Source organism: Ambystoma mexicanum, chromosome 2q (genome assembly GCF_040938575.1).
Source record: "Ambystoma mexicanum isolate Mex_15411 chromosome 2q, UKY_AmexF1_1, whole genome shotgun sequence".
NCBI classification, from domain to species: domain Eukaryota; kingdom Metazoa; phylum Chordata; class Amphibia; order Caudata; family Ambystomatidae; genus Ambystoma; species Ambystoma mexicanum.
In genome coordinates, this window is record NC_090924.1 from 125,647,980 (window position 1) to 125,671,567 (window position 23,588).

General features: G+C 47.4%; 18 non-coding genes across 18 annotated transcripts; all 18 read left to right on the forward strand.

Annotated features, from left to right (window-relative positions):
• The first annotated feature begins 491 nt into the window (after positions 1-491).
• On the forward strand, positions 492-563 carry TRNAP-UGG (transfer RNA proline (anticodon UGG)). Its single transcript has one exon. It is a non-coding gene; the product is annotated as a tRNA-Pro (tRNA).
• Positions 564-983: 420 nt separating this feature from the next.
• TRNAV-CAC (transfer RNA valine (anticodon CAC)) lies at positions 984-1,056 on the forward strand. The gene has a single exon. It is a non-coding gene; the product is annotated as a tRNA-Val (tRNA).
• Positions 1,057-2,367: 1,311 nt separating this feature from the next.
• Positions 2,368-2,439, forward strand: TRNAP-UGG (transfer RNA proline (anticodon UGG)). Its single transcript has one exon. It is a non-coding gene; the product is annotated as a tRNA-Pro (tRNA).
• A 420-nt stretch (positions 2,440-2,859) lies between these two features.
• TRNAV-CAC (transfer RNA valine (anticodon CAC)) lies at positions 2,860-2,932 on the forward strand. Its single transcript has one exon. It is a non-coding gene; the product is annotated as a tRNA-Val (tRNA).
• A 1,807-nt stretch (positions 2,933-4,739) lies between these two features.
• Positions 4,740-4,812, forward strand: TRNAV-CAC (transfer RNA valine (anticodon CAC)). The gene has a single exon. It is a non-coding gene; the product is annotated as a tRNA-Val (tRNA).
• A 1,784-nt stretch (positions 4,813-6,596) lies between these two features.
• Positions 6,597-6,669, forward strand: TRNAV-CAC (transfer RNA valine (anticodon CAC)). Its single transcript has one exon. It is a non-coding gene; the product is annotated as a tRNA-Val (tRNA).
• Positions 6,670-8,444: 1,775 nt separating this feature from the next.
• Positions 8,445-8,517, forward strand: TRNAV-CAC (transfer RNA valine (anticodon CAC)). Its single transcript has one exon. It is a non-coding gene; the product is annotated as a tRNA-Val (tRNA).
• Positions 8,518-10,301: 1,784 nt separating this feature from the next.
• On the forward strand, positions 10,302-10,374 carry TRNAV-CAC (transfer RNA valine (anticodon CAC)). The gene has a single exon. It is a non-coding gene; the product is annotated as a tRNA-Val (tRNA).
• Positions 10,375-12,181: 1,807 nt separating this feature from the next.
• Positions 12,182-12,254, forward strand: TRNAV-CAC (transfer RNA valine (anticodon CAC)). Its single transcript has one exon. It is a non-coding gene; the product is annotated as a tRNA-Val (tRNA).
• A 1,315-nt stretch (positions 12,255-13,569) lies between these two features.
• On the forward strand, positions 13,570-13,641 carry TRNAP-UGG (transfer RNA proline (anticodon UGG)). Its single transcript has one exon. It is a non-coding gene; the product is annotated as a tRNA-Pro (tRNA).
• Positions 13,642-14,061: 420 nt separating this feature from the next.
• On the forward strand, positions 14,062-14,134 carry TRNAV-CAC (transfer RNA valine (anticodon CAC)). Its single transcript has one exon. It is a non-coding gene; the product is annotated as a tRNA-Val (tRNA).
• Positions 14,135-15,918: 1,784 nt separating this feature from the next.
• TRNAV-CAC (transfer RNA valine (anticodon CAC)) lies at positions 15,919-15,991 on the forward strand. Its single transcript has one exon. It is a non-coding gene; the product is annotated as a tRNA-Val (tRNA).
• Positions 15,992-17,770: 1,779 nt separating this feature from the next.
• TRNAV-CAC (transfer RNA valine (anticodon CAC)) lies at positions 17,771-17,843 on the forward strand. The gene has a single exon. It is a non-coding gene; the product is annotated as a tRNA-Val (tRNA).
• A 1,311-nt stretch (positions 17,844-19,154) lies between these two features.
• Positions 19,155-19,226, forward strand: TRNAP-UGG (transfer RNA proline (anticodon UGG)). Its single transcript has one exon. It is a non-coding gene; the product is annotated as a tRNA-Pro (tRNA).
• A 420-nt stretch (positions 19,227-19,646) lies between these two features.
• Positions 19,647-19,719, forward strand: TRNAV-CAC (transfer RNA valine (anticodon CAC)). Its single transcript has one exon. It is a non-coding gene; the product is annotated as a tRNA-Val (tRNA).
• A 1,784-nt stretch (positions 19,720-21,503) lies between these two features.
• Positions 21,504-21,576, forward strand: TRNAV-CAC (transfer RNA valine (anticodon CAC)). Its single transcript has one exon. It is a non-coding gene; the product is annotated as a tRNA-Val (tRNA).
• Positions 21,577-22,891: 1,315 nt separating this feature from the next.
• On the forward strand, positions 22,892-22,963 carry TRNAP-UGG (transfer RNA proline (anticodon UGG)). The gene has a single exon. It is a non-coding gene; the product is annotated as a tRNA-Pro (tRNA).
• A 420-nt stretch (positions 22,964-23,383) lies between these two features.
• Positions 23,384-23,456, forward strand: TRNAV-CAC (transfer RNA valine (anticodon CAC)). The gene has a single exon. It is a non-coding gene; the product is annotated as a tRNA-Val (tRNA).
• The last annotated feature ends 132 nt before the right edge of the window (positions 23,457-23,588 follow it).

Consider the following 23,588-nt stretch of genomic DNA (forward strand, 5'->3'; position numbering starts at 1 on the left):
TCACGCCCATGCTCTCAGGGCTGGAGGGAGGAGGGCTGCTTTTTGTTTTTACAGGCAAAAGGAAAGGCCCAGCCCTCAGAGCTTCTGCCAATGCAGATCCCAGCAGGTGCAAAATAAAGGCTCTCCCCCACCTTGCCAGCTGCAGATTGATCAGAAGACTGCTAGTCTAGTGTGTTGGGCCACTTTCTCTCTTCTGTGTATCGTCCCCTCTTATTACATAAACAGCATAAGAGGAATAAAGGAAGGAAGGAAGGAAGGAACAGTGTATCGCAAGCACCTTCCACCCTGATGTCAATGGGCCACCAACCTTCGGGATGAGGAGGAGACCTGTGAAGACAGTCAGAGCGTGCCGACTGGGGCATTCATTTGGCTCATACACCGACAAGGCTTTCAGCGGCAGGAACAAACTTCAGGAATAGGCATTCTTGGCCTCGAATCCTAAGGGGGGTGCAAACGCTGAGGACAATTCCGTCAAATGCTCAAAGGACCGTGGCTCGTTGGTCTAGGGGTATGATTCTCGCTTTGGGTGCGAGAGGTCCCGGGTTCAAATCCCGGACGAGCCCAATCAAGGTGGTTAACTTGAGCTCCTTTTTTTTGTTTTTTCAATGTTATTTTCATTGGACAGACTCTCTGGTTTTCTCGATAAGCAGTAGTCGATGAACAATTCACTTCCTGAACCTCTTTGCGTGCCATGTCCTTGCGACAAGCACTTTGTGTTCTCTGTTAGCTCTCAGTAACATTCCTTGATTTGCTTGTGAGTTTTGGCCGTCCGATCTCAAAGTGGAAATATGTCCTTCCCTCTGTACGCTGCATAGGCCCTCAGCTGGCATACTTGTATATGTGCGCATGCTTGATAGGACGTATGTTTTAGGCTGGATTGTGTGAGCTTCAGGCGCAAGGCATTTGATTAGTCTTTAAGCAGGTCCACTTGCACTGCCCTTTGCACCTGTTCTCCCAGTCCCTACAAAGGTGAGCAAGCAGCTGTTTCTGTAGTGTAGTGGTTATCACGTTCGCCTCACACGCGAAAGGTCCCCGGTTCGAGACCGGGCAGAAACACTCTCTGCTGGCATTTTACACAAAATAGTTTTTTTCCCCTTTTGTCACACACAAATGTAAAGTATGAACTTATTTGCGTTCCCATGGAAATAGCATATGCTCTCAAGAGCTTGAGAAATACACTGGGAAGGCAAGCATCCTCACATGTATTCTGTATATGGGGCCAATAAAAAAATGCACGCGCTTGCATTTTGTGTATGTAATGTTGCAGAGCACAGAGAGGATTTATTTTCCCTACTGCTGGGTATTTGGGTCTCTGGGATCACAGTTGGGTCCGCTCCGTCCTCTGAAATGGTCCATATTAGTTACATAGGTTAGTGTACCAAAGAAATAATACATTTTCATATACAGCTTCTTCATTTCTGTGTTCTGAGGGATTACCAGTTGTAAGAAATGCACTTGCCGGTACAGTGATTCCCTGGCTTTCTCTGGCCCGAGAAAGCTTTTCCTCTGAAGTGGGAACAGAAGTTGGACTGCTTCTGCTGAACTTCCTGAAAGCAGAGCTGGCGGGAGGAGGGACTTTTTGAGTGCTGGGAAAATTTGAGCTGGAAATTTGCATCGGCTGGACAGAGATTGCTTGGAGCAGCCAAAATATAATAACGGCCATGGCGCTCAAGTAAAGCAGAAAGCTTTTAGTATACACCTTTTGCACTCTTGTCAACGAAGCTGGGCTCCGTGAATGCTCACCCTACGCAAGAAAAGAGAACAGACTTTGCTGGTGACCTAAATATATCTCGCCTGATCGAGCACGATCGAGCTCTGAGTGAGCAGCTGTGCAATGGTCATCTTTACCAAAGGGGAGATGCTGCTTTTTCCAGTGTCACGCCCATGCTCTCAGGGCTGGAGGGAGGAGGGCTGCTTTTTGTTTTTACAGGCAAAAGGAAAGGCCCAGCCCTCAGAGCTTCTGCCAATGCAGATCCCAGCAGGTGCAAAATAAAGGCTCTCCCCCACCTTGCCAGCTGCAGATTGATCAGAAGACTGCTAGTCTAGTGTGTTGGGCCACTTTCTCTCTTCTGTGTATCGTCCCCTCTTATTACATAAACAGCATAAGAGGAATAAAGGAAGGAAGGAAGGAAGGAACAGTGTATCGCAAGCACCTTCCACCCTGATGTCAATGGGCCACCAACCTTCGGGATGAGGAGGAGACCTGTGAAGACAGTCAGAGCGTGCCGACTGGGGCATTCATTTGGCTCATACACCGACAAGGCTTTCAGCGGCAGGAACAAACTTCAGGAATAGGCATTCTTGGCCTCGAATCCTAAGGGGGGTGCAAACGCTGAGGACAATTCCGTCAAATGCTCAAAGGACCGTGGCTCGTTGGTCTAGGGGTATGATTCTCGCTTTGGGTGCGAGAGGTCCCGGGTTCAAATCCCGGACGAGCCCAATCAAGGTGGTTAACTTGAGCTCCTTTTTTTTGTTTTTTCAATGTTATTTTCATTGGACAGACTCTCTGGTTTTCTCGGTAAGCAGTAGTCGATGAACAATTCACTTCCTGAACCTCTTTGCGTGCCATGTCCTTGCGACAAGCACTTTGTGTTCTCTGTTAGCTCTCAGTAACATTCCTTGATTTGCTTGTGAGTTTTGGCCGTCCGATCTCAAAGTGGAAATATGTCCTTCCCTCTGTACGCTGCATAGGCCCTCAGCTGGCATACTTGTATATGTGCGCATGCTTGATAGGACGTATGTTTTAGGCTGGATTGTGTGAGCTTCAGGCGCAAGGCATTTGATTAGTCTTTAAGCAGGTCCACTTGCACTGCCCTTTGCACCTGTTCTCCCAGTCCCTACAAAGGTGAGCAAGCAGCTGTTTCTGTAGTGTAGTGGTTATCACGTTCGCCTCACACGCGAAAGGTCCCCGGTTCGAGACCGGGCAGAAACACTCTCTGCTGGCATTTTACACAAAATAGTTTTTTTCCCCTTTTGTCACACACAAATGTAAAGTATGAACTTATTTGCGTTCCCATGGAAATAGCATATGCTCTCAAGAGCTTGAGAAATACACTGGGAAGGCAAGCATCCTCACATGTATTCTGTATATGGGGCCAATAAAAAAATGCACGCGCTTGCATTTTGTGTATGTAATGTTGCAGAGCACAGAGAGGATTTATTTTCCCTACTGCTGGGTATTTGGGTCTCTGGGATCACAGTTGGGTCCGCTCCGTCCTCTGAAATGGTCCATATTAGTTACATAGGTTAGTGTACCAAAGAAATAATACATTTTCATATACAGCTTCTTCATTTCTGTGTTCTGAGGGATTACCAGTTGTAAGAAATGCACTTGCCGGTACAGTGATTCCCTGGCTTTCTCTGGCCCGAGAAAGCTTTTCCTCTGAAGTGGGAACAGAAGTTGGACTGCTTCTGCTGAACTTCCTGAAAGCAGAGCTGGCGGGAGGAGGGACTTTTTGAGTGCTGGGAAAATTTGAGCTGGAAATTTGCATCGGCTGGACAGAGATTGCTTGGAGCAGCCAAAATATAATAACGGCCATGGCGCTCAAGTAAAGCAGAAAGCTTTTAGTATACACCTTTTGCACTCTTGTCAACGAAGCTGGGCTCTGTGAATGCTCACCCTACGCAAGAAAAGAGAACAGACTTTGCTGGTGACCTAAATATATCTCGCCTGATCGAGCACGATCGAGCTCTGAGTGAGCAGCTGTGCAATGGTCATCTTTACCAAAGGGGAGATGCTGCTTTTTCCAGTGTCACGCCCATGCTCTCAGGGCTGGAGGGAGGAGGGCTGCTTTTTGTTTTTACAGGCAAAAGGAAAGGCCCAGCCCTCAGAGCTTCTGCCAATGCAGATCCCAGCAGGTGCAAAATAAAGGCTCTCCCCCACCTTGCCAGCTGCAGATTGATCAGAAGACTGCTAGTCTAGTGTGTTGGGCCACTTTCTCTCTTCTGTGTATCGTCCCCTCTTATTACATAAACAGCATAAGAGGAATAAAGGAAGGAAGGAAGGAAGGAAGGAACAGTGTATCGCAAGCACCTTCCACCCTGATGTCAATGGGCCACCAACCTTCGGGATGAGGAGGAGACCTGTGAAGACAGTCAGAGCGTGCCGACTGGGGCATTCATTTGGCTCATACACCGACAAGGCTTTCAGCGGCAGGAACAAACTTCAGGAATAGGCATTCTTGGCCTCGAATCCTAAGGGGGGTGCAAACGCTGAGGACAATTCCGTCAAATGCTCAAAGGACCGTGGCTCGTTGGTCTAGGGGTATGATTCTCGCTTTGGGGTCGAGAGGTCCCGGGTTCAAATCCCGGACGAGCCCAATCAAGGTGGTTAACTTGGGCTCCTTTTTTTTGTTTTTTCAATGTTATTTTCATTGGACAGACTCTCTGGTTTTCTCGGTAAGCAGTAGTCGATGAACAATTCACTTCCTGAACCTCTTTGCGTGCCATGTCCTTGCGACAAGCACTTTGTGTTCTCTGTTAGCTCTCAGTAACATTCCTTGATTTGCTTGTGAGTTTTGGCCGTCCGATCTCAAAGTGGAAATATGTCCTTCCCTCTGTACGCTGCATAGGCCCTCAGCTGGCATACTTGTATATGTGCGCATGCTTGATAGGACGTATGTTTTAGGCTGGATTGTGTGAGCTTCAGGCGCAAGGCATTTGATTAGTCTTTAAGCAGGTCCACTTGCACTGCCCTTTGCACCTGTTCTCCCAGTCCCTACAAAGGTGAGCAAGCAGCTGTTTCTGTAGTGTAGTGGTTATCACGTTCGCCTCACACGCGAAAGGTCCCCGGTTCGAGACCGGGCAGAAACACTCTCTGCTGGCATTTTACACAAAATAGTTTTTTTCCCCTTTTGTCACACACAAATGTAAAGTATGAACTTATTTGCGTTCCCATGGAAATAGCATATGCTCTCAAGAGCTTGAGAAATACACTGGGAAGGCAAGCATCCTCACATGTATTCTGTATATGGGGCCAATAAAAAAATGCACGCGCTTGCATTTTGTGTATGTAATGTTGCAGAGCACAGAGAGGATTTATTTTCCCTACTGCTGGGTATTTGGGTCTCTGGGATCACAGTTGGGTCCGCTCCGTCCTCTGAAATGGTCCATATTAGTTACATAGGTTAGTGTACCAAAGAAATAATACATTTTCATATACAGCTTCTTCATTTCTGTGTTCTGAGGGATTACCAGTTGTAAGAAATGCACTTGCCGGTACAGTGATTCCCTGGCTTTCTCTGGCCCGAGAAAGCTTTTCCTCTGAAGTGGGAACAGAAGTTGGACTGCTTCTGCTGAACTTCCTGAAAGCAGAGCTGGCGGGAGGAGGGACTTTTTGAGTGCTGGGAAAATTTGAGCTGGAAATTTGCATCGGCTGGACAGAGATTGCTTGGAGCAGCCAAAATATAATAACGGCCATGGCGCTCAAGTAAAGCAGAAAGCTTTTAGTATACACCTTTTGCACTCTTGTCAACGAAGCTGGGCTCTGTGAATGCTCACCCTACGCAAGAAAAGAGAACAGACTTTGCTGGTGACCTAAATATATCTCGCCTGATCGAGCACGATCGAGCTCTGAGTGAGCAGCTGTGCAATGGTCATCTTTACCAAAGGGGAGATGCTGCTTTTTCCAGTGTCACGCCCATGCTCTCAGGGCTGGAGGGAGGAGGGCTGCTTTTTGTTTTTACAGGCAAAAGGAAAGGCCCAGCCCTCAGAGCTTCTGCCAATGCAGATCCCAGCAGGTGCAAAATAAAGGCTCTCCCCCACCTTGCCAGCTGCAGATTGATCAGAAGACTGCTAGTCTAGTGTGTTGGGCCACTTTCTCTCTTCTGTGTATCGTCCCCTCTTATTACATAAACAGCATAAGAGGAATAAAGGAAGGAAGGAAGGAAGGAAGGAACAGTGTATCGCAAGCACCTTCCACCCTGATGTCAATGGGCCACCAACCTTCGGGATGAGGAGGAGACCTGTGAAGACAGTCAGAGCGTGCCGACTGGGGCATTCATTTGGCTCATACACCGACAAGGCTTTCAGCGGCAGGAACAAACTTCAGGAATAGGCATTCTTGGCCTCGAATCCTAAGGGGGGTGCAAACGCTGAGGACAATTCCGTCAAATGCTCAAAGGACCGTGGCTCGTTGGTCTAGGGGTATGATTCTCGCTTTGGGTGCGAGAGGTCCCAATCAAGGTGGTTAACTTGAGCTCCTATTTTTTGTTTTTTCAATGTTATTTTCATTGGACAGACTCTCTGGTTTTCTCGGTAAGCAGTAGTCGATGAACAATTCACTTCCTGAACCTCTTTGCGTGCCATGTCCTTGCGACAAGCACTTTGTGTTCTCTGTTAGCTCTCAGTAACATTCCTTGATTTGCTTGTGAGTTTTGGCCGTCCGATCTCAAAGTGGAAATATGTCCTTCCCTCTGTACGCTGCATAGGCCCTCAGCTGGCATACTTGTATATGTGCGCATGCTTGATAGGACGTATGTTTTAGGCTGGATTGTGTGAGCTTCAGGCGCAAGGCATTTGATTAGTCTTTAAGCAGGTCCACTTGCACTGCCCTTTGCACCTGTTCTCCCAGTCCCTACAAAGGTGAGTAAGTAGCTGTTTCTGTAGTGTAGTGGTTATCACGTTCGCCTCACACGCGAAAGGTCCCCGGTTCGAGACCGGGCAGAAACACTCTCTGCTGGCATTTTACACAAAATAGTTTTTTTCCCCTTTTGTCACACACAAATGTAAAGTATGAACTTATTTGCGTTCCCATGGAAATAGCATATGCTCTCAAGAGCTTGAGAAATACACTGGGAAGGCAAGCATCCTCACATGTATTCTGTATATGGGGCCAATAAAAAAATGCACGCGCTTGCATTTTGTGTATGTAATGTTGCAGAGCACAGAGAGGATTTATTTTCCCTACTGCTGGGTATTTGAGTCTCTGGGATCACAGTTGGGTCCGCTCCGTCCTCTGAAATGGTCCATATTAGTTACATAGGTTAGTGTACCAAAGAAATAATACATTTTCATATACAGCTTCTTCATTTCTGTGTTCTGAGGGATTACCAGTTGTAAGAAATGCACTTGCCGGTACAGTGATTCCCTGGCTTTCTCTGGCCCGAGAAAGCTTTTCCTCTGAAGTGGGAACAGAAGTTGGACTGCTTCTGCTGAACTTCCTGAAAGCAGAGCTGGCGGGAGGAGGGACTTTTTGAGTGCTGGGAAAATTTGAGCTGGAAATTTGCATCGGCTGGACAGAGATTGCTTGGAGCAGCCAAAATATAATAACGGCCATGGCGCTCAAGTAAAGCAGAAAGCTTTTAGTATACACCTTTTGCACTCTTGTCAACGAAGCTGGGCTCTGTGAATGCTCACCCTACGCAAGAAAAGAGAACAGACTTTGCTGGTGACCTAAATATATCTCGCCTGATCGAGCACGATCGAGCTCTGAGTGAGCAGCTGTGCAATGGTCATCTTTACCAAAGGGGAGATGCTGCTTTTTCCAGTGTCACGCCCATGCTCTCAGGGCTGGAGGGAGGAGGGCTGCTTTTTGTTTTTACAGGCAAAAGGAAAGGCCCAGCCCTCAGAGCTTCTGCCAATGCAGATCCCAGCAGGTGCAAAATAAAGGCTCTCCCCCACCTTGCCAGCTGCAGATTGATCAGAAGACTGCTAGTCTAGTGTGTTGGGCCACTTTCTCTCTTCTGTGTATCGTCCCCTCTTATTACATAAACAGCATAAGAGGAATAAAGGAAGGAAGGAAGGAAGGAAGGAACAGTGTATCGCAAGCACCTTCCACCCTGATGTCAATGGGCCACCAACCTTCGGGATGAGGAGGAGACCTGTGAAGACAGTCAGAGCGTGCCGACTGGGGCATTCATTTGGCTCATACACCGACAAGGCTTTCAGCGGCAGGAACAAACTTCAGGAATAGGCATTCTTGGCCTCGAATCCTAAGGGGGGTGCAAACGCTGAGGACAATTCCGTCAAATGCTCAAAGGACCGTGGCTCGTTGGAGGTCCCGGGTTCAAATCCCGGACGAGCCCAATCAAGGTGGTTAACTTGAGCTCCTTTTTTTTGTTTTTTCAATGTTATTTTCATTGGACAGACTCTCTGGTTTTCTCGGTAAGCAGTAGTCGATGAACAATTCACTTCCTGAACCTCTTTGCGTGCCATGTCCTTGCGACAAGCACTTTGTGTTCTCTGTTAGCTCTCAGTAACATTCCTTGATTTGCTTGTGAGTTTTGGCCGTCCGATCTCAAAGTGGAAATATGTCCTTCCCTCTGTACGCTGCATAGGCCCTCAGCTGGCATACTTGTATATGTGCGCATGCTTGATAGGACGTATGTTTTAGGCTGGATTGTGTGAGCTTCAGGCGCAAGGCATTTGATTAGTCTTTAAGCAGGTCCACTTGCACTGCCCTTTGCACCTGTTCTCCCAGTCCCTACAAAGGTGAGCAAGCAGCTGTTTCTGTAGTGTAGTGGTTATCACGTTCGCCTCACACGCGAAAGGTCCCCGGTTCGAGACCGGGCAGAAACACTCTCTGCTGGCATTTTACACAAAATAGTTTTTTTCCCCTTTTGTCACACACAAATGTAAAGTATGAACTTATTTGCGTTCCCATGGAAATAGCATATGCTCTCAAGAGCTTGAGAAATACACTGGGAAGGCAAGCATCCTCACATGTATTCTGTATATGGGGCCAATAAAAAAATGCACGCGCTTGCATTTTGTGTATGTAATGTTGCAGAGCACAGAGAGGATTTATTTTCCCTACTGCTGGGTATTTGGGTCTCTGGGATCACAGTTGGGTCCGCTCCGTCCTCTGAAATGGTCCATATTAGTTACATAGGTTAGTGTACCAAAGAAATAATACATTTTCATATACAGCTTCTTCATTTCTGTGTTCTGAGGGATTACCAGTTGTAAGAAATGCACTTGCCGGTACAGTGATTCCCTGGCTTTCTCTGGCCCGAGAAAGCTTTTCCTCTGAAGTGGGAACAGAAGTTGGACTGCTTCTGCTGAACTTCCTGAAAGCAGAGCTGGCGGGAGGAGGGACTTTTTGAGTGCTGGGAAAATTTGAGCTGGAAATTTGCATCGGCTGGACAGAGATTGCTTGGAGCAGCCAAAATATAATAACGGCCATGGCGCTCAAGTAAAGCAGAAAGCTTTTAGTATACACCTTTTGCACTCTTGTCAACGAAGCTGGGCTCTGTGAATGCTCACCCTACGCAAGAAAAGAGAACAGACTTTGCTGGTGACCTAAATATATCTCGCCTGATCGAGCACGATCGAGCTCTGAGTGAGCAGCTGTGCAATGGTCATCTTTACCAAAGGGGAGATGCTGCTTTTTCCAGTGTCACGCCCATGCTCTCAGGGCTGGAGGGAGGAGGGCTGCTTTTTGTTTTTACAGGCAAAAGGAAAGGCCCAGCCCTCAGAGCTTCTGCCAATGCAGATCCCAGCAGGTGCAAAATAAAGGCTCTCCCCCACCTTGCCAGCTGCAGATTGATCAGAAGACTGCTAGTCTAGTGTGTTGGGCCACTTTCTCTCTTCTGTGTATCGTCCCCTCTTATTACATAAACAGCATAAGAGGAATAAAGGAAGGAAGGAAGGAAGGAAGGAACAGTGTATCGCAAGCACCTTCCACCCTGATGTCAATGGGCCACCAACCTTCGGGATGAGGAGGAGACCTGTGAAGACAGTCAGAGCGTGCCGACTGGGGCATTCATTTGGCTCATACACCGACAAGGCTTTCAGCGGCAGGAACAAACTTCAGGAATAGGCATTCTTGGCCTCGAATCCTAAGGGGGGTGCAAACGCTGAGGACAATTCCGTCAAATGCTCAAAGGACCGTGGCTCGTTGGTCTAGGGGTATGATTCTCGCTTTGGGTGCGAGAGGTCCCAATCAAGGTGGTTAACTTGAGCTCCTATTTTTTGTTTTTTCAATGTTATTTTCATTGGGCAGACTCTCTGGTTTTCTCGGTAAGCAGTAGTCGATGAACAATTCACTTCCTGAACCTCTTTGCGTGCCATGTCCTTGCGACAAGCACTTTGTGTTCTCTGTTAGCTCTCAGTAACATTCCTTGATTTGCTTGTGAGTTTTGGCCGTCCGATCTCAAAGTGGAAATATGTCCTTCCCTCTGTACGCTGCATAGGCCCTCAGCTGGCATACTTGTATATGTGCGCATGCTTGATAGGACGTATGTTTTAGGCTGGATTGTGTGAGCTTCAGGCGCAAGGCATTTGATTAGTCTTTAAGCAGGTCCACTTGCACTGCCCTTTGCACCTGTTCTCCCAGTCCCTACAAAGGTGAGTAAGCAGCTGTTTCTGTAGTGTAGTGGTTATCACGTTCGCCTCACACGCGAAAGGTCCCCGGTTCGAGACCGGGCAGAAACACTCTCTGCTGGCATTTTACACAAAATAGTTTTTTTCCCCTTTTGTCACACACAAATGTAAAGTATGAACTTATTTGCGTTCCCATGGAAATAGCATATGCTCTCAAGAGCTTGAGAAATACACTGGGAAGGCAAGCATCCTCACATGTATTCTGTATATGGGGCCAATAAAAAAATGCACGCGCTTGCATTTTGTGTATGTAATGTTGCAGAGCACAGAGAGGATTTATTTTCCCTACTGCTGGGTATTTGAGTCTCTGGGATCACAGTTGGGTCCGCTCCGTCCTCTGAAATGGTCCATATTAGTTACATAGGTTAGTGTACCAAAGAAATAATACATTTTCATATACAGCTTCTTCATTTCTGTGTTCTGAGGGATTACCAGTTGTAAGAAATGCACTTGCCGGTACAGTGATTCCCTGGCTTTCTCTGGCCCGAGAAAGCTTTTCCTCTGAAGTGGGAACAGAAGTTGGACTGCTTCTGCTGAACTTCCTGAAAGCAGAGCTGGCGGGAGGAGGGACTTTTTGAGTGCTGGGAAAATTTGAGCTGGAAATTTGCATCGGCTGGACAGAGATTGCTTGGAGCAGCCAAAATATAATAACGGCCATGGCGCTCAAGTAAAGCAGAAAGCTTTTAGTATACACCTTTTGCACTCTTGTCAACGAAGCTGGGCTCTGTGAATGCTCACCCTACGCAAGAAAAGAGAACAGACTTTGCTGGTGACCTAAATATATCTCGCCTGATCGAGCACGATTGAGCTCTGAGTGAGCAGCTGTGCAATGGTCATCTTTACCAAAGGGGAGATGCTGCTTTTTCCAGTGTCACGCCCATGCTCTCAGGGCTGGAGGGAGGAGGGCTGCTTTTTGTTTTTACAGGCAAAAGGAAAGGCCCAGCCCTCAGAGCTTCTGCCAATGCAGATCCCAGCAGGTGCAAAATAAAGGCTCTCCCCCACCTTGCCAGCTGCAGATTGATCAGAAGACTGCTAGTCTAGTGTGTTGGGCCACTTTCTCTCTTCTGTGTATCGTCCCCTCTTATTACATAAACAGCATAAGAGGAATAAAGGAAGGAAGGAAGGAAGGAAGGAACAGTGTATCGCAAGCACCTTCCACCCTGATGTCAATGGGCCACCAACCTTCGGGATGAGGAGGAGACCTGTGAAGACAGTCAGAGCGTGCCGACTGGGGCATTCATTTGGCTCATACACCGACAAGGCTTTCAGCGGCAGGAACAAACTTCAGGAATAGGCATTCTTGGCCTCGAATCCTAAGGGGGGTGCAAACGCTGAGGACAATTCCGTCAAATGCTCAAAGGACCGTGGCTCCTTGGTCTAGGGGTATGATTCTCGCTTTGGGTGCGAGAGGTCCCGGGTTCAAATCCCGGACGAGCCCAATCAAGGTGGTTAACTTGTGCTCCTTTTTTTTGTTTTTTCAATGTTATTTTCATTGGACAGACTCTCTGGTTTTCTCGGTAAGCAGTAGTCGATGAACAATTCACTTCCTGAACCTCTTTGCGTGCCATGTCCTTGCGACAAGCACTTTGTGTTCTCTGTTAGCTCTCAGTAACATTCCTTGATTTGCTTGTGAGTTTTGGCCGTCCGATCTCAAAGTGGAAATATGTCCTTCCCTCTGTACGCTGCATAGGCCCTCAGCTGGCATACTTGTATATGTGCGCATGCTTGATAGGACGTTTGTTTTAGGCTGGATTGTGTGAGCTTCAGGCGCAAGGCATTTGATTAGTCTTTAAGCAGGTCCACTTGCACTGCCCTTTGCACCTGTTCTCCCAGTCCCTACAAAGGTGAGCAAGCAGCTGTTTCTGTAGTGTAGTGGTTATCACGTTCGCCTCACACGCGAAAGGTCCCCGGTTCGAGACCGGGCAGAAACACTCTCTGCTGGCATTTTACACAAAATAGTTTTTTTCCCCTTTTGTCACACACAAATGTAAAGTATGAACTTATTTGCGTTCCCATGGAAATAGCATATGCTCTCAAGAGCTTGAGAAATACACTGGGAAGGCAAGCATCCTCACATGTATTCTGTATATGGGGCCAATAAAAAAATGCACGCGCTTGCATTTTGTGTATGTAATGTTGCAGAGCACAGAGAGGATTTATTTTCCCTACTGCTGGGTATTTGGGTCTCTGGGATCACAGTTGGGTCCGCTCCGTCCTCTGAAATGGTCCATATTAGTTACATAGGTTAGTGTACCAAAGAAATAATACATTTTCATATACAGCTTCTTCATTTCTGTGTTCTGAGGGATTACCAGTTGTAAGAAATGCACTTGCCGGTACAGTGATTCCCTGGCTTTCTCTGGCCCGAGAAAGCTTTTCCTCTGAAGTGGGAACAGAAGTTGGACTGCTTCTGCTGAACTTCCTGAAAGCAGAGCTGGCGGGAGGAGGGACTTTTTGAGTGCTGGGAAAATTTGAGCTGGAAATTTGCATCGGCTGGACAGAGATTGCTTGGAGCAGCCAAAATATAATAACGGCCATGGCGCTCAAGTAAAGCAGAAAGCTTTTAGTATACACCTTTTGCACTCTTGTCAACGAAGCTGGGCTCTGTGAATGCTCACCCTACGCAAGAAAAGAGAACAGACTTTGCTGGTGACCTAAATATATCTCGCCTGATCGAGCACGATCGAGCTCTGAGTGAGCAGCTGTGCAATGGTCATCTTTACCAAAGGGGAGATGCTGCTTTTTCCAGTGTCACGCCCATGCTCTCAGGGCTGGAGGGAGGAGGGCTGCTTTTTGTTTTTACAGGCAAAAGGAAAGGCCCAGCCCTCAGAGCTTCTGCCAATGCAGATCCCAGCAGGTGCAAAATAAAGGCTCTCCCCCACCTTGCCAGCTGCAGATTGATCAGAAGACTGCTAGTCTAGTGTGTTGGGCCACTTTCTCTCTTCTGTGTATCGTCCCCTCTTATTACATAAACAGCATAAGAGGAATAAAGGAAGGAAGGAAGGAAGGAAGGAACAGTGTATCGCAAGCACCTTCCACCCTGATGTCAATGGGCCACCAACCTTCGGGATGAGGAGGAGACCTGTGAAGACAGTCAGAGCGTGCCGACTGGGGCATTCATTTGGCTCATACACCGACAAGGCTTTCAGCGGCAGGAACAAACTTCAGGAATAGGCATTCTTGGCCTCGAATCCTAAGGGGGGTGCAAACGCTGAGGACAATTCCGTCAAATGCTCAAAGGACCGTGGCTCGTTGGTCTAGGGGTATGATTCTCGCTTTGGGTGCGAGAGGTCCCGGGTTCAAATCCCGGACGAGCCCAATCAAGGTGGTTAACTTGAGCTCCTTTTTTTTGTTTTTTCAATGTTATTTTCATTGGACAGACTCTCTGGTTTTCTCGGTAAGCAGTAGTCGATGAACAATTCACTTCCTGAACCTCTTTGCGTGCCATGTCCTTGCGACAAGCACTTTGTGTTCTCTGTTAGCTCTCAGTAACATTCCTTGATTTGCTTGTGAGTTTTGGCCGTCCGATCTCAAAGTGGAAATATGTCCTTCCCTCTGTACGCTGCATAGGCCCTCAGCTGGCATACTTGTATATGTGCGCATGCTTGATAGGACGTATGTTTTAGGCTGGATTGTGTGAGCTTCAGGCGCAAGGCATTTGATTAGTCTTTAAGCAGGTCCACTTGCACTGCCCTTTGCACCTGTTCTCCCAGTCCCTACAAAGGTGAGCAAGCAGCTGTTTCTGTAGTGTAGTGGTTATCACGTTCGCCTCACACGCGAAAGGTCCCCGGTTCGAGACCGGGCAGAAACACTCTCTGCTGGCATTTTACACAAAATAGTTTTTTTCCCCTTTTGTCACACACAAATGTAAAGTATGAACTTATTTGCGTTCTCATGGAAATAGCATATGCTCTCAAGAGCTTGAGAAATACACTGGGAAGGCAAGCATCCTCACATGTATTCTGTATATGGGGCCAATAAAAAAATGCACGCGCTTGCATTTTGTGTATGTAATGTTGCAGAGCACAGAGAGGATTTATTTTCCCTACTGCTGGGTATTTGGGTCTCTGGGATCACAGTTGGGTCCGCTCCGTCCTCTGAAATGGTCCATATTAGTTACATAGGTTAGTGTACCAAAGAAATAATACATTTTCATATACAGCTTCTTCATTTCTGTGTTCTGAGGGATTACCAGTTGTAAGAAATGCACTTGCCGGTACAGTGATTCCCTGGCTTTCTCTGGCCCGAGAAAGCTTTTCCTCTGAAGTGGGAACAGAAGTTGGACTGCTTCTGCTGAACTTCCTGAAAGCAGAGCTGGCGGGAGGAGGGACTTTTTGAGTGCTGGGAAAATTTGAGCTGGAAATTTGCATCGGCTGGACAGAGATTGCTTGGAGCAGCCAAAATATAATAACGGCCATGGCGCTCAAGTAAAGCAGAAAGCTTTTAGTATACACCTTTTGCACTCTTGTCAACGAAGCTGGGCTCTGTGAATGCTCACCCTACGCAAGAAAAGAGAACAGACTTTGCTGGTGACCTAAATATATCTCGCCTGATCGAGCACGATCGAGCTCTGAGTGAGCAGCTGTGCAATGGTCATCTTTACCAAAGGGGAGATGCTGCTTTTTCCAGTGTCACGCCCATGCTCTCAGGGCTGGAGGGAGGAGGGCTGCTTTTTGTTTTTACAGGCAAAAGGAAAGGCCCAGCCCTCAGAGCTTCTGCCAATGCAGATCCCAGCAGGTGCAAAATAAAGGCTCTCCCCCACCTTGCCAGCTGCAGATTGATCAGAAGACTGCTAGTCTAGTGTGTTGGGCCACTTTCTCTCTTCTGTGTATCGTCCCCTCTTATTACATAAACAGCATAAGAGGAATAAAGGAAGGAAGGAAGGAAGGAAGGAACAGTGTATCGCAAGCACCTTCCACCCTGATGTCAATGGGCCACCAACCTTCGGGATGAGGAGGAGACCTGTGAAGACAGTCAGAGCGTGCCGACTGGGGCATTCATTTGGCTCATACACCGACAAGGCTTTCAGCGGCAGGAACAAACTTCAGGAATAGGCATTCTTGGCCTCGAATCCTAAGGGGGGTGCAAACGCTGAGGACAATTCCGTCAAATGCTCAAAGGACCGTGGCTCGTTGGTCTAGGGGTATGATTCTCGCTTTGGGTGCGAGAGGTCCCAATCAAGGTGGTTAACTTGAGCTCCTATTTTTTGTTTTTTCAATGTTATTTTCATTGGACAGACTCTCTGGTTTTCTCGGTAAGCAGTAGTCGATGAACAATTCACTTCCTGAACCTCTTTGCGTGCCATGTCCTTGCGACAAGCACTTTGTGTTCTCTGTTAGCTCTCAGTAACATTCCTTGATTTGCTTGTGAGTTTTGGCCGTCCGATCTCAAAGTGGAAATATGTCCTTCCCTCTGTACGCTGCATAGGCCCTCAGCTGGCATACTTGTATATGTGCGCATGCTTGATAGGACGTATGTTTTAGGCTGGATTGTGTGAGCTTCAGGCGCAAGGCATTTGATTAGTCTTTAAGCAGGTCCACTTGCACTGCCCTTTGCACCTGTTCTCCCAGTCCCTACAAAGGTGAGTAAGTAGCTGTTTCTGTAGTGTAGTGGTTATCACGTTCGCCTCACACGCGAAAGGTCCCCGGTTCGAGACCGGGCAGAAACACTCTCTGCTGGCATTTTACACAAAATAGTTTTTTTCCCCTTTTGTCACACACAAATGTAAAGTATGAACTTATTTGCGTTCCCATGGAAATAGCATATGCTCTCAAGAGCTTGAGAAATACACTGGGAAGGCAAGCATCCTCACATGTATTCTGTATATGGGGCCAATAAAAAAATGCACGCGCTTGCATTTTGTGTATGTAATGTTGCAGAGCACAGAGAGGATTTATTTTCCCTACTGCTGGGTATTTGAGTCTCTGGGATCACAGTTGGGTCCGCTCCGTCCTCTGAAATGGTCCATATTAGTTACATAGGTTAGTGTACCAAAGAAATAATACATTTTCATATACAGCTTCTTCATTTCTGTGTTCTGAGGGATTACCAGTTGTAAGAAATGCACTTGCCGGTACAGTGATTCCCTGGCTTTCTCTGGCCCGAGAAAGCTTTTCCTCTGAAGTGGGAACAGAAGTTGGACTGCTTCTGCTGAACTTCCTGAAAGCAGAGCTGGCGGGAGGAGGGACTTTTTGAGTGCTGGGAAAATTTGAGCTGGAAATTTGCATCGGCTGGACAGAGATTGCTTGGAGCAGCCAAAATATAATAACGGCCATGGCGCTCAAGTAAAGCAGAAAGCTTTTAGTATACACCTTTTGCACTCTTGTCAACGAAGCTGGGCTCTGTGAATGCTCACCCTACGCAAGAAAAGAGAACAGACTTTGCTGGTGACCTAAATATATCTCGCCTGATCGAGCACGATCGAGCTCTGAGTGAGCAGCTGTGCAATGGTCATCTTTACCAAAGGGGAGATGCTGCTTTTTCCAGTGTCACGCCCATGCTCTCAGGGCTGGAGGGAGGAGGGCTGCTTTTTGTTTTTACAGGCAAAAGGAAAGGCCCAGCCCTCAGAGCTTCTGCCAATGCAGATCCCAGCAGGTGCAAAATAAAGGCTCTCCCCCACCTTGCCAGCTGCAGATTGATCAGAAGACTGCTAGTCTAGTGTGTTGGGCCACTTTCTCTCTTCTGTGTATCGTCCCCTCTTATTACATAAACAGCATAAGAGGAATAAAGGAAGGAAGGAAGGAAGGAAGGAAGGAACAGTGTATCGCAAGCACCTTCCACCCTGATGTCAATGGGCCACCAACCTTCGGGATGAGGAGGAGACCTGTGAAGACAGTCAGAGCGTGCCGACTGGGGCATTCATTTGGCTCATACACCGACAAGGCTTTCAGCGGCAGGAACAAACTTCAGGAATAGGCATTCTTGGCCTCGAATCCTAAGGGGGGTGCAAACGCTGAGGACAATTCCGTCAAATGCTCAAAGGACCGTGGCTCGTTGGAGGTCCCGGGTTCAAATCCCGGACGAGCCCAATCAAGGTGGTTAACTTGAGCTCCTTTTTTTTGTTTTTTCAATGTTATTTTCATTGGACAGACTCTCTGGTTTTCTCGGTAAGCAGTAGTCGATGAACAATTCACTTCCTGAACCTCTTTGCGTGCCATGTCCTTGCGACAAGCACTTTGTGTTCTCTGTTAGCTCTCAGTAACATTCCTTGATTTGCTTGTGAGTTTTGGCCGTCCGATCTCAAAGTGGAAATATGTCCTTCCCTCTGTACGCTGCATAGGCCCTCAGCTGGCATACTTGTATATGTGCGCATGCTTGATAGGACGTATGTTTTAGGCTGGATTGTGTGAGCTTCAGGCGCAAGGCATTTGATTAGTCTTTAAGCAGGTCCACTTGCACTGCCCTTTGCACCTGTTCTCCCAGTCCCTACAAAGGTGAGCAAGCAGCTGTTTCTGTAGTGTAGTGGTTATCACGTTCGCCTCACACGCGAAAGGTCCCCGGTTCGAGACCGGGCAGAAACACTCTCTGCTGGCATTTTACACAAAATAGTTTTTTTCCCCTTTTGTCACACACAAATGTAAAGTATGAACTTATTTGCGTTCTCATGGAAATAGCATATGCTCTCAAGAGCTTGAGAAATACACTGGGAAGGCAAGCATCCTCACATGTATTCTGTATATGGGGCCAATAAAAAAATGCACGCGCTTGCATTTTGTGTATGTAATGTTGCAGAGCACAGAGAGGATTTATTTTCCCTACTGCTGGGTATTTGGGTCTCTGGGATCACAGTTGGGTCCGCTCCGTCCTCTGAAATGGTCCATATTAGTTACATAGGTTAGTGTACCAAAGAAATAATACATTTTCATATACAGCTTCTTCATTTCTGTGTTCTGAGGGATTACCAGTTGTAAGAAATGCACTTGCCGGTACAGTGATTCCCTGGCTTTCTCTGGCCCGAGAAAGCTTTTCCACTGAAGTGGGAACAGAAGTTGGACTGCTTCTGCTGAACTTCCTGAAAGCAGAGCTGGCGGGAGGAGGGACTTTTTGAGTGCTGGGAAAATTTGAGCTGGAAATTTGCATCGGCTGGACAGAGATTGCTTGGAGCAGCCAAAATATAATAACGGCCATGGCGCTCAAGTAAAGCAGAAAGCTTTTAGTATACACCTTTTGCACTCTTGTCAACGAAGCTGGGCTCTGTGAATGCTCACCCTACGCAAGAAAAGAGAACAGACTTTGCTGGTGACCTAAATATATCTCGCCTGATCGAGCACGATCGAGCTCTGAGTGAGCAGCTGTGCAATGGTCATCTTTACCAAAGGGGAGATGCTGCTTTTTCCAGTGTCACGCCCATGCTCTCAGGGCTGGAGGGAGGAGGGCTGCTTTTTGTTTTTACAGGCAAAAGGAAAGGCCCAGCCCTCAGAGCTTCTGCCAATGCAGATCCCAGCAGGTGCAAAATAAAGGCTCTCCCCCACCTTGCCAGCTGCAGATTGATCAGAAGACTGCTAGTCTAGTGTGTTGGGCCACTTTCTCTCTTCTGTGTATCGTCCCCTCTTATTACATAAACAGCATAAGAGGAATAAAGGAAGGAAGGAAGGAAGGAACAGTGTATCGCAAGCACCTTCCACCCTGATGTCAATGGGCCACCAACCTTCGGGATGAGGAGGAGACCTGTGAAGACAGTCAGAGCGTGCCGACTGGGGCATTCATTTGGCTCATACACCGACAAGGCTTTCAGCGGCAGGAACAAACTTCAGGAATAGGCATTCTTGGCCTCGAATCCTAAGGGGGGTGCAAACGCTGAGGACAATTCCGTCAAATGCTCAAAGGACCGTGGCTCGTTGGTCTAGGGGTATGATTCTCGCTTTGGGTGCGAGAGGTCCCGGGTTCAAATCCCGGACGAGCCCAATCAAGGTGGTTAACTTGAGCTCCTTTTTTTTGTTTTTTCAATGTTATTTTCATTGGACAGACTCTCTGGTTTTCTCGGTAAGCAGTAGTCGATGAACAATTCACTTCCTGAACCTCTTTGCGTGCCATGTCCTTGCGACAAGCACTTTGTGTTCTCTGTTAGCTCTCAGTAACATTCCTTGATTTGCTTGTGAGTTTTGGCCGTCCGATCTCAAAGTGGAAATATGTCCTTCCCTCTGTACGCTGCATAGGCCCTCAGCTGGCATACTTGTATATGTGCGCATGCTTGATAGGACGTATGTTTTAGGCTGGATTGTGTGAGCTTCAGGCGCAAGGCATTTGATTAGTCTTTAAGCAGGTCCACTTGCACTGCCCTTTGCACCTGTTCTCCCAGTCCCTACAAAGGTGAGCAAGCAGCTGTTTCTGTAGTGTAGTGGTTATCACGTTCGCCTCACACGCGAAAGGTCCCCGGTTCGAGACCGGGCAGAAACACTCTCTGCTGGCATTTTACACAAAATAGTTTTTTTCCCCTTTTGTCACACACAAATGTAAAGTATGAACTTATTTGCGTTCCCATGGAAATAGCATATGCTCTCAAGAGCTTGAGAAATACACTGGGAAGGCAAGCATCCTCACATGTATTCTGTATATGGGGCCAATAAAAAAATGCACGCGCTTGCATTTTGTGTATGTAATGTTGCAGAGCACAGAGAGGATTTATTTTCCCTACTGCTGGGTATTTGGGTCTCTGGGATCACAGTTGGGTCCGCTCCGTCCTCTGAAATGGTCCATATTAGTTACATAGGTTAGTGTACCAAAGAAATAATACATTTTCATATACAGCTTCTTCATTTCTGTGTTCTGAGGGATTACCAGTTGTAAGAAATGCACTTGCCGGTACAGTGATTCCCTGGCTTTCTCTGGCCCGAGAAAGCTTTTCCTCTGAAGTGGGAACAGAAGTTGGACTGCTTCTGCTGAACTTCCTGAAAGCAGAGCTGGCGGGAGGAGGGACTTTTTGAGTGCTGGGAAAATTTGAGCTGGAAATTTGCATCGGCTGGACAGAGATTGCTTGGAGCAGCCAAAATATAATAACGGCCATGGCGCTCAAGTAAAGCAGAAAGCTTTTAGTATACACCTTTTGCACTCTTGTCAACGAAGCTGGGCTCTGTGAATGCTCACCCTACGCAAGAAAAGAGAACAGACTTTGCTGGTGACCTAAATATATCTCGCCTGATCGAGCACGATCGAGCTCTGAGTGAGCAGCTGTGCAATGGTCATCTTTACCAAAGGGGAGATGCTGCTTTTTCCAGTGTCACGCCCATGCTCTCAGGGCTGGAGGGAGGAGGGCTGCTTTTTGTTTTTACAGGCAAAAGGAAAGGCCCAGCCCTCAGAGCTTCTGCCAATGCAGATCCCAGCAGGTGCAAAATAAAGGCTCTCCCCCACCTTGCCAGCTGCAGATTGATCAGAAGACTGCTAGTCTAGTGTGTTGGGCCACTTTCTCTCTTCTGTGTATCGTCCCCTCTTATTACATAAACAGCATAAGAGGAATAAAGGAAGGAAGGAAGGAAGGAAGGAACAGTGTATCGCAAGCACCTTCCACCCTGATGTCAATGGGCCACCAACCTTCGGGATGAGGAGGAGACCTGTGAAGACAGTCAGAGCGTGCCGACTGGGGCATTCATTTGGCTCATACACCGACAAGGCTTTCAGCGGCAGGAACAAACTTCAGGAATAGGCATTCTTGGCCTCGAATCCTAAGGGGGGTGCAAACGCTGAGGACAATTCCGTCAAATGCTCAAAGGACCGTGGCTCGTTGGTCTAGGGGTATGATTCTCGCTTTGGGTGCGAGAGGTCCCAATCAAGGTGGTTAACTTGAGCTCCTATTTTTTGTTTTTTCAATGTTATTTTCATTGGGCAGACTCTCTGGTTTTCTCGGTAAGCAGTAGTCGATGAACAATTCACTTCCTGAACCTCTTTGCGTGCCATGTCCTTGCGACAAGCACTTTGTGTTCTCTGTTAGCTCTCAGTAACATTCCTTGATTTGCTTGTGAGTTTTGGCCGTCCGATCTCAAAGTGGAAATATGTCCTTCCCTCTGTACGCTGCATAGGCCCTCAGCTGGCATACTTGTATATGTGCGCATGCTTGATAGGACGTATGTTTTAGGCTGGATTGTGTGAGCTTCAGGCGCAAGGCATTTGATTAGTCTTTAAGCAGGTCCACTTGCACTGCCCTTTGCACCTGTTCTCCCAGTCCCTACAAAGGTGAGTAAGCAGCTGTTTCTGTAGTGTAGTGGTTATCACGTTCGCCTCACACGCAAAAGGTCCCTGGTTCGAGACCGGGCAGAAACACTCTCTGCTGGCATTTTACACAAAATAGTTTTTTTCCCCTTTTGTCACACACAAATGTAAAGTATGAACTTATTTGCGTTCCCATGGAAATAGCATATGCTCTCAAGAGCTTGAGAAATACACTGGGAAGGCAAGCATCCTCACATGTATTCTGTATATGGGGCCAATAAAAAAATGCACGCGCTTGCATTTTGTGTATGTAATGTTGCAGAGCACAGAGAGGATTTATTTTCCCTACTGCTGGGTATTTGAGTCTCTGGGATCACAGTTGGGTCCGCTCCGTCCTCTGAAATGGTCCATATTAGTTACATAGGTTAGTGTACCAAAGAAATAATACATTTTCATATACAGCTTCTTCATTTCTGTGTTCTGAGGGATTACCAGTTGTAAGAAATGCACTTGCCGGTACAGTGATTCCCTGGCTTTCTCTGGCCCGAGAAAGCTTTTCCTCTGAAGTGGGAACAGAAGTTGGACTGCTTCTGCTGAACTTCCTGAAAGCAGAGCTGGCGGGAGGAGGGACTTTTTGAGTGCTGGGAAAATTTGAGCTGGAAATTTGCATCGGCTGGACAGAGATTGCTTGGAGCAGCCAAAATATAATAACGGCCATGGCGCTCAAGTAAAGCAGAAAGCTTTTAGTATACACCTTTTGCACTCTTGTCAACGAAGCTGGGCTCTGTGAATGCTCACCCTACGCAAGAAAAGAGAACAGACTTTGCTGGTGACCTAAATATATCTCGCCTGATCGAGCACGATTGAGCTCTGAGTGAGCAGCTGTGCAATGGTCATCTTTACCAAAGGGGAGATGCTGCTTTTTCCAGTGTCACGCCCATGCTCTCAGGGCTGGAGGGAGGAGGGCTGCTTTTTGTTTTTACAGGCAAAAGGAAAGGCCCAGCCCTCAGAGCTTCTGCCAATGCAGATCCCAGCAGGTGCAAAATAAAGGCTCTCCCCCACCTTGCCAGCTGCAGATTGATCAGAAGACTGCTAGTCTAGTGTGTTGGGCCACTTTCTCTCTTCTGTGTATCGTCCCCTCTTATTACATAAACAGCATAAGAGGAATAAAGGAAGGAAGGAAGGAAGGAAGGAACAGTGTATCGCAAGCACCTTCCACCCTGATGTCAATGGGCCACCAACCTTCGGGATGAGGAGGAGACCTGTGAAGACAGTCAGAGCGTGCCGACTGGGGCATTCATTTGGCTCATACACCGACAAGGCTTTCAGCGGCAGGAACAAACTTCAGGAATAGGCATTCTTGGCCTCGAATCCTAAGGGGGGTGCAAACGCTGAGGACAATTCCGTCAAATGCTCAAAGGACCGTGGCTCGTTGGTCTAGGGGTATGATTCTCGCTTTGGGTGCGAGAGGTCCCGGGTTCAAATCCCGGACGAGCCCAATCAAGGTGGTTAACTTGTGCTCCTTTTTTTTGTTTTTTCAATGTTATTTTCATTGGACAGACTCTCTGGTTTTCTCGGTAAGCAGTAGTCGATGAACAATTCACTTCCTGAACCTCTTTGCGTGCCATGTCCTTGCGACAAGCACTTTGTGTTCTCTGTTAGCTCTCAGTAACATTCCTTGATTTGCTTGTGAGTTTTGGCCGTCCGATCTCAAAGTGGAAATATGTCCTTCCCTCTGTACGCTGCATAGGCCCTCAGCTGGCATACTTGTATATGTGCGCATGCTTGATAGGACGTATGTTTTAGGCTGGATTGTGTGAGCTTCAGGCGCAAGGCATTTGATTAGTCTTTAAGCAGGTCCACTTGCACTGCCCTTTGCACCTGTTCTCCCAGTCCCTACAAAGGTGAGCAAGCAGCTGTTTCTGTAGTGTAGTGGTTATCACGTTCGCCTCACACGCGAAAGGTCCCCGGTTCGAGACCGGGCAGAAACACTCTCTGCTGGCATTTTACACAAAATAGTTTTTTTCCCCTTTTGTCACACACAAATGTAAAGTATGAACTTATTTGCGTTCCCATGGAAATAGCATATGCTCTCAAGAGCTTGAGAAATACACTGGGAAGGC